This window comes from Mytilus galloprovincialis, chromosome 3, assembly GCF_965363235.1.
Source record: "Mytilus galloprovincialis chromosome 3, xbMytGall1.hap1.1, whole genome shotgun sequence".
In the NCBI taxonomy this organism is placed as follows: domain Eukaryota; kingdom Metazoa; phylum Mollusca; class Bivalvia; order Mytilida; family Mytilidae; genus Mytilus; species Mytilus galloprovincialis.
In genome coordinates this window covers 90,014,362-90,024,199 of record NC_134840.1, presented here as the reverse complement: position 1 = coordinate 90,024,199, position 9,838 = coordinate 90,014,362, and the positions used below count along the sequence as shown (strand labels likewise).

The window sequence follows — 9,838 nt, the reverse complement described above, 5'->3', positions numbered from 1 at the left end:
TCATAAAGACTGAAAAATTTTGCACGAAATATACGAAGTCATCGTTAGCATCGATAGAACTGTGAAGACCACAAAGACGAAAGCAAAATTTGTTTGTCATGTAGATAAATAGAAGTATATAGGAAAGAAAGATTAAATAGAAGTATATAGGAAAGGAAGATTAAATAGAAGTATATAGGAAAGAAAGATTAAATAGAAGTATATAGGAAAGAAAGATTAAATAGAAGTATATAGGAAAGAAAGATTAAATAGAAGTATATAGGAAAGAAAGATTAAATAGAAGTATATAGGAAAGGAAGATTAAATAGAAGTATATAGGAAAGAAAGATTAAATAGAAGTATATAGGAAAGAAAGATTAAATAGAAGTATATAGGAAAGAAAGATTAAATAGAAGTATATAGGAAAGAAAGATTAAATAGAAGTATATAGGAAAGGAAGATTAAATAGAAGTATATAGGAAAGAAAGATTAAATAGAAGTATATAGGAAAGAAAGATTAAATAGAAGTATATAGGAAAGAAAGATTAAATAGAAGGAGAAAGAAAGATAAAAAAGAAATATATGATAAATTCCCCTAAACAGTACCCATCGAGTCGGAATGGGATAAAAACGTTATACAGTTTATTTGCAAATGTTTTATGTACCATTATCAATTCCTACAATTTTGGTTATGCGAGTCAGAATCACGTGTTTACTACTATAATCATATTCTTTACACACTTCGACACAATTCCTGTACATGTCTGCACACTGAAAAGATTCGTTTATATGGCACATCTCCTGTCTTAAGACAGGAAATGGTTGGTTTATATGACACATCTCCTGTCTTCACATTTCAATTATAGGTTTATATGAAAGTCTTGGTTTATATGACACATCTCCTGTCTTAACACTGAAATGATTGGTTTATTATATATGACACATATCCTGTCTTCACATTGCATTGATAGGTTTATATGAAAGTCTTGGTTTATATGACACATCTCCTGTCTTAACACTGAAATGATTGGTTTATATGAAATGATTGGTTTATTATATATGACACATCTCCTGTCTTCACACTGAAATGATTGGTTCATATGACACATCTCCTGTCTTCACACTGAAGTGATTGGTTTATATGGCACACCTCCTGATTTCACACTGTAATAAATGGTTTATATGCAGATCATTAAACTTTTAAGTTAAATTCAACTGGTTATACCAATATTTATTGAATAGTATTTCATTTTGCTGTCGATATGATCATGTTTATATTTTTAGGATTTCATGCATTTGTATTTATAATTTTATTGTCAATTCGTCGACATAAAACTGTGCCAGTTTTCATGAATAATAAGTTTATAAAGAGATACTTGAATCCTTACTGATATATATTTTCATAATCATCCCCAGATAAAACCGATTTATACAAAACGGTTGTATTCGTTAAAACTGTCTACACGACATTGAATCAGTACTTTATACGTCTTTTGTAAAAAGTAAAACAATCTCTTCTTTTATTATTCTCTTAGGTGTATAAAAGGGTCACAGAGAGTTCTCGATCTTTTCAAAAAGTACATTGCATTGGTAATTTTTACAGTTCTGTACTGACTTGTATGCCCTGTTAATAACGATTATGAGTTTTTTTTTGTCTGTGAAACTAATTAGCTGCTGATATCTTTTTTATTGTTCAGCAAATATGATGAGCTTTTCTAAAACGGTAAGATGATTATTAAAGCAAATGGAAAACTTAAACAGTTTTCTGGTGGATGTATTAAACAATTACCATTCCTCGTGAAATATTGAGCAGTAAATTTATATTGCATTCGCGTTGTCATTTCAGCTGCGTAACTCGGTTTCCATTTTTTGAGTGTAAAGAAGCGGAACGCACCAACTTCTGGCAATAAATTATATAAAAGTCTTTCTTTGAAAAAGATACAGATACCCACAACAATTAATAGAATGTTTGTCTTTTCTTAAAAATGATTTAGATCTGATTAAAATAAACATAATAAAGGTTGGAAACATGCATAAAATGAATGAAAGTTGTGGAAATTCCAGACAACCACATACTGCAACAGAAAAAAATCATAATTAGAATAAAATGAAATAAATTAAAGAAACAAAAAAACAATAAAAACCATCAAATGACAACAGAAAATATCCAAGTATTTGCATGGGACTTTGGGCAAATTATATCTTTGCTTGTTGAAAGAAACACAAATTCAAATTTAAAGTAAAGATATTGCTTACATAGTTCAACTCAACATTATAGAGTTTTAGAACAAATATCAAATCATTATGCAACTGATGCAACCCAGTTGCATAACACTTGGTCGATACTACTGCAAGTTGATTGGTTAGTCCCAGAGGTTATCGTAGGTTGATTGATTAGTCCATGAGGTTATCGTAGGTTGATTGGTTAGTCCATGAGGTTATCGTAGGTTGATTGGTTAGTCCATGAGGTTATCGTAGGTTGATTGGTTAATCCACGAGGTTATCGTAGGTTGATTGGTTAGTCCCAGATGTTATCGTAGGTTGATTGGTTAATCCACGAGGTTATCGTAGGTTGATTGGTTAGTCCCAGAGGTTATCGTAGGTTGGTTAGTCCATGAGGTTATCGTAGGTTGATTGGTTAGTCCATGAGGTTATCGTAGGTTGATTAGTTAGTCCATGAGGTTATCGTAGGTTGATTGATTAGTCCATGAGGTTATCGTAGGTTGATTGGTTAGTCCATGAGGTTATCGTAGGTTGATTGGTTAGTCCATGAGGTTATCGTAGGTTGATTGGTTAATCCACGAGGTTATCGTAGGTTGATTGGTTAGTCCCAGATGTTATCGTAGGTTGATTGGTTAATCCACGAGGTTATCGTAGGTTGATTGGTTAGTCCCAGAGGTTATCGTAGGTTGGTTGGTTAGTCCATGAGGTTATCGTAGGTTGATTGGTTAGTCCATGAGGTTATCGTAGGTTGATTAGTTAGTCCATGAGGTTATCGTAGGTTGATTGGTTAGTCCATGAGGTTATCGTAGGTTGATTGGTTAGTCCATGAGGTTATCGTAGGTTGGTTGGTTAGTCCATGAGGTTATCGTAGGTTGATTGATTAGTCCATGGGGTTATCGTAGGTTGATTGGTTAGTCCATGAGGTTATCGTAGGTTGATTGATTAGTCCATGAGGTTATCGTAGGTTGATTGGTTAGTCAATGAGGTTATCGTAGGTTGATTGGTTAGTCCATGAGGTTATCGTAGGTTGGTTGGTTAGTCCATGAGGTTATCGTAGGTTGATTGATTAGTCCATGAGGTTATCGTAGGTTGATTGGTTGATCCACGAGGTTATCGTAGGTTGATTGGTTAGTCCGTGAGGTTATCGTAGGTTGATTGGTTAGTCCATGAGGTTATCGTAGGTTGATTGGTTAGTCCATGAGGTTATCGTATGTTGGTTGGTTAGTCCATGAGGTTATCGTAGGTTGATTGGTTAGTCCATGAGGTTATCGTATGTTGATTGGTTAATCCACGAGGTTATCGTAGGTTGATTGGTTAGTCCATGAGGTTATGGTAGGTTGGTTGGTTAGTCCATGAGGTTATCGTAGGTTGATTGGTTAGTCCATGAGGTTATCGTATGCTGATTAGTTAGTCCCAGAGGTTATCGTAGGTTGATTGGTTATTCCCAGAGGTTATCGTAGGTTTATTTGTTAGTCCCAGAGGTCATCGTAGGTTGATTTGTAAGTTCCAGAGGTTATCGTAGGTTGAACATAAACAGTGGCAAAGACTCATCAGTATCTTGTTGAACATAAACAGTGACAAAGGCTTATCAGTATCTTGTTGAACACAAACAGTGACAAAGACTCATCAGTATCTTGTTGAACATAAACAGTGACAAAGACTCATCAGTATCTTGTTGAACATAAACAGTGACAAAGACTCATCGGTATCTTGTTGAACATAAACAGTGACAAAGACTCATCAGTATCTTGTTGAACATAAACAGTGACAAAGACTCATCAGTATCTTGTTGAACATAAACAGTGACAAAGACTCATCGGTATCTTGTTGAACATAAACAGTGACAAAGACTCATCGGTATCTTGTTGAACATAAACAGTGACAAAGACTCATCAGTATCTTGTTGAACATAAACAGTGACAAAGACTCATCAGTATCTTGTTGAACACAAACAGTGACAAAGGCTTATCAGTATCTTGTTGAACATGACCTTTGCCAAAGACTTATTAGTATCAAGCTGAACATAAACAATGACAAAAACTTATCAGTAGCAAGTTGAACATAAACAATAACAAAGTTTCATCGGATCAAATTAAACATAAACAGTGACAAAGACTTATCAGTATGTTGTTGAACATAAACATGTTTAACATGGACAGTAACAAAGACAAATACACATCAGTTCCATTTTTAATTGTTATTTGTTTTTATTAAGCCTCAAGGGCCCCTGTTTTCCGTTTTAAATACTGTTTTAAAAACAGCCTATACAAAGATTTAACTTGCTGACCGTTTAGTAGTTTGATTTAAAATCTACAAGAAGATGCCCGCGAAATTGCGGTGCAATTGGGCGGCAAGATTTGGACACGGTTACAAAATGCATTTAAAGTCTAATTCTTTAAAGAGACGAAAATGAAGAACATAATGTTAAAGACCCTATTTATCTCGGTTGGAAAATAAAAATATTAAACACCCGAAGAAAAGTGTGGCAACGTGTGATTTTCAGATTTTTTACCCTTTTAGCTCATTTATCGTATGAGCTACGTAAAATTCGTTGACATCACCGAAAACTATCAAAATGATGCAATGGAAAACACTTCCATCTGAATCAGATGAAAAATTTCCAGAATTGTCTTTGAGCAAATCAATATTGTCAAATATATTTGACTCCCCTGTTTTGACTTCTTAATTTCAAATGTTGTAGAAAGTGTTTAAATAATATCCATCAGAACAGATTTAAACTTATTAATTTGATTGTTTAAAATAAAAACTGCCTTTGAATTTCACCGGCAGTACGTCGACGAAGCATATCCGCATTTGGATATTTTCTAAAAAAAAGAAAGAATTCATTACAACAGGCTTGAAAATAAAGAAATAAAGAAACTGAAATTTAAAATTATAAATTCCAAAGTATTTGGGGGTGTGGAATATTTTTATATCTTCCTGTTTCAATAGTGAGGGAATGATCAATAACTTTAAAATTTCAACAAGTGTTCTTGCATCAAGATTAGGGTTGTCAAATATTTTTTAAATTTATTTCCAGTTTGTACATGCGTTAACAAAAGAAGTTAACCATTTTGGTTAAGCGAGGATATCTTAATGTCATATACATCTTTATATTTTTGCTAAAGTTTTTTTTGTAGTATTTTTAATTTAACATTCTCACAGACTATGTATTTGTTTTTAGTTTCATCTTTGGATTTGCTTATATTATTATCGGATATAATGTGAATTACATATTAGACCATGAGTATATATCTTGATCATTAAGGGACGACATCAAAAGTTCAATGAAGGATAAAAAACTTAATTCACATAGTTTTTTCACTGATCCCCCCACCCCCCTCTTAACTTAATTTGGGAAAAATTGATTGACCCATATAGATATATGTAAAAATCAATGTCGGATAACCAAATCTTGCAGCCGTTCAACCCCCCCACCCCCAAACTATTTGAATTAAGTTTTTTATCTTACATTGATCTTTTGATGTCGTCCCTAAGTGACTTTGAGAGATAGTAACACTCTTTAATTGGTCTTCATACAAAAGTGACTTCGTAGCAATAAAACAATAAAGGGGTGACTCATCCGAATCCAGATATAGAAGCAATGTCACTGGCACAATTTGTTTTTGCAATTATAAATTGTTTTATTTAACTTACTCTGAATTTGTTTTAGGGGGTATTTTAATGTATGAAATTGAGTATCCAAAAGGTTCTTGCTGTAGCAATTGCATTAAAGTATACAATATGACCTATGCACTTCCATATACCAAATTTCACAATATTGGTGAACTATGTTATTATTTCGTTACTTATATACTATTTAATCACACATGTTATAAGAATTGTCAATGATGTTAAATCAGTATGAACATTTTATATTTTTTCCGTTTCACCCACATTAGTGAAAATATTGGTGACTCAATTCATCTTTATTTCGTCCTTGATTTTTGCATTTATACAAATAATTAATTTTTACCCGAGTGTAGATGTATATTGTTGTTTCTAAAATATATAATAATTTACAATACCTGCTAGGACACATAGTACGATCGCAAAAATTTACATACGTAAAAAAGTTAAATGCATTACATTGTCATAGGTTAAACTGAAAAACGTGTTAAAGTTTGTATACATTTGTACTTAAGCGCTTTTAAAACAGATTTATTCGAGCTGCATTTGAACTTCCAGAACGTAATTCAATGTAATTGGCTTCGTTGTTAGCGTTACTTCATAAATGTTAATGAAAATTGGCTTTATTTCATATTTTCGTTGATCTGCTTTAGAAGTTTTCCTCGTCATATCTGGAATTTGTATTTAAGAATGCCTTGGGTGTCAGTAATGGAATGGAATTCTACTAAATAATGGTTTATGAACCCTTCTTCATTTGTGTATAACCTGGCAAAAAAGATTTATACCTGGCATTGACAGTGCGTGAAGTCTATTACGAGCCAAATGAAAATAGCACCTGCTATAAACATTAACGTTACCTTCTGGTTCTGTCTTTTAATCTAAACAATCGCAAAATCAGATCTAAAATTAAAAAAAAAACATAGGTGTGCATATTACAGATATTATTTTGTCTCGCCTAATAGTAATTACAATCTTGAGATATGTAAAGAGTTTGATTAAATGTACAGATTTTTTCCACATGAAATAGATTTCATGATAATGAATTCAAAGAAAAATCAACAAAATATCACCATACTTAGACACATACATAACATTAATTTAGCTATTTTTGTTTTGCTGTGTGGTGTACTACAGGCTAGCAATGCTGTTTCATTCATGTACACCCTGGCTACATATAGTTTTGTTCATGCTATCATAATCTGTTATAACAAAATGCACGTATTCCGAGTAATTTTGTTTGTAATTATAATTAACCAGAAATGATCTATTTCACTTGAGTGAATTACTGAAATGATAAAAAATAAGTCTGTCTAATATCGGTGAACTCAATCATCTCTTACTAACGTCTATGTTTCGTAGGTAACGATCAACTCCTTTATTTGTGAATCCTTTATTTAGACCTTTACAAAATAAAATATTTTCCCGCACTTTTTGTTCGCCCCATTAAAAAGAAAGAGTTTTTTCTTCTCTATAAGTAGAGTCGATCCTTGTTGCCACTAGAATCACCTAGTAGATGGTTTTCATTGCAAACAACGAGTCTCTTCATACATAGTGAGAAAACTTGATTCATAATGTAATATAGAATAATTTTGGAAAAGGAAAGAAAACGAAATTATAGATGGGTTCAACGTTGAAAATAATCTAACAAGAATTTCAATAATTACGAAATCACTGAAGAGATTATGTTCAATCAAGCCAATGTTCATTTCTATATGTACCTTGCATACCTTATCATTAGTTCTAAGGAAACAAGTTCATCAAATCGATGCCAAATTCCCGATCGCAAAACGAGTGCACCTGCAATATATAAGTAAGAAGCAGAAAACCAGGTATGACAGAGACATTTAAAGTTTATTGTTACATTACACTGAACATCAAACAGGCATACAGATCAGAAGATACCTACATCATAACAACCACTAACAAACAGTTGATGTTTATAATGCATTTAATCGTTCTTTCCAAACTTGTTTCTTCAAATTTGCTTGACACCTGCGTTTCATCATGCTAACAAAAATGTTTACTAAAGAGTACTTGTATTGCAATCTTTCATTTCTCTTCCTCGTTTATTGACGCATTTGCTCTGCGAATTTTAAGATGTCAAAATATTACAACATGGAGTTTTGGCAGAAGATTGCTACAGGTGGTTTCCCGCCAAAATGATTAGAATTGCAGGTTTAGATGTGTAAAGCTACACATACCTGTCACAAATAAACAGTATTGAAAATTCATCATATTGCAATCACAAATGATTAACCACCTACGATTGAAATATTTGTTGCAAATTGCTAGTAATAAATTTTTTGTTTTGCTAATTTATGTCGTTTGTGAATACTGCACCATGAGTGCGGAATTAATGATCCATGAGGATATTGTGGTCCGATGTTTGCCTAAGATCAACTCATAGGTTGATCGGGTGCAGATCGCCCACTAAATTAAGTATAAACATTAACGTCTTAATAATTAGATTATAGAGTATCTGGTTGTTAGTGAAACTAAAAATACTTTCGTTTATTAATTATCATCTGAATAGCACAATTTCTTTCAACAGCCACCAAATTAGAATCTGGTGTTTTATTTTCACTTTAAGGTGCAGTATAAATAATGACATGAGTAAGGAAACAGGATAAAAAGCATTAACTTTTAATATATGTTTCCTACTCCATCACACAGTACCGTTAACTCATCGGACATTTTGATACAGTATTTTACCTTAGGTACACCATCTGTTAATTTTCTTACCAAAACGTTAACATCATCTGTAGTTGTTCAGCAAAGTTTTCGATTTTGTAATTATTTTGATAAGAATCCCAAAGTTTTAATTAAACTTGCCTGCAAAATGTGTTATCCAAAGGTCCGAAATATCGTGAGTCTAAATCCATCAATTGGAAATACAATTTCATAATACTGATGGATTCAGTCGAGGATTATGCCGGGCAATGGATTAAATACAAGAAAGAATTACTACAAGAGATGATTTCAGCTTCCCAATTGTGAACTTTCGATTTCTATGTACTACATTTCAGCAGTGCCTGCAAACGGAGTATACCGTATAGCGGGTTATTTTCGCGGGGTGTAAATTTTCTTTTTTTTCGCGGATTGAACAAAATTGCCAACGAGACAACTCTTTACAAGAGACCAAATGACACAGCATTAACAGCTATAGGCCATCGTACATCCTTCAACAATGAGCAAATTAACTGTTATCACAGAGATATGGCTCGCCTTTTTGTAATTTTGATTATTCAAATGTTGAAATCAAAATAGCAATACCTTAACATCTTACACAACTGAATACCAATTAACATTGGCCTACCACTAATTGTTCCCTTTGAACTGACCTAATAACAAACTAATACAAAAATTTTCAAAGTCAATAGACCATGACTAAGGGGGCGGAGCCAAATTATCTCCATGAAAATGAGATTTTCCAATGCTTATACAACTGCATACCAAATATCATTGACCTACCACTTGTGGTTCCCCATAAACTGACCTAATCACAAACTAATACATGTAAAATAAGCAAAAGTTTCGAAGCCAATAGACCATGACTGAGGGGACAGGGCCGAATAATCTCCATGGACATGAGATGTGCCAATGCTTATACAACTGCATACCAAATATGATTGACCTACCACTTGTGGTTCACCATAAACTAGACCTAATCACAAACTAATACATTGTCATTGTTGACGCCGTCGCAGTCGCCGACGCCGGAAACAGCGTTCCTATGTCTCGCTTTTTGACTCCGTCAAGGCGAGACAAAAATACCCGTGACATTGTCAATTATATAAGGGTCCGAAATCACAAATGTAAAACAATTCAAATGAAAACTAACGGCTTAATTAATATACAAAAAAATGAACGAAAAACAAATATGCAACACTACTGAATTACAGGCTCCTGACCGTTATGAAATCTGTTTCACAGATCATAGCGGATATGTTCCCAATGTCGGTACTACAATCCCGTCCTCTTTTCACGAATGTGACCAATCGAATTA

The 9,838-nt window shown here is 33.1% G+C and overlaps 1 long non-coding RNA gene across 1 annotated transcript; it reads right to left on the bottom strand.

Annotated features, from left to right (window-relative positions):
- Window positions 1-523: 523 nt before the first annotated feature.
- On the bottom strand, window positions 524-8,759 carry LOC143066624 (uncharacterized). Its single transcript, XR_012975704.1, has 3 exons — window positions 7,560-8,759; window positions 6,690-6,732; window positions 524-1,143 (listed from the first exon to the last, which is right to left on the bottom strand). It is a non-coding gene; the product is annotated as an uncharacterized LOC143066624 (long non-coding RNA).
- Between the last annotated feature and the right edge of the window lie 1,079 nt (window positions 8,760-9,838).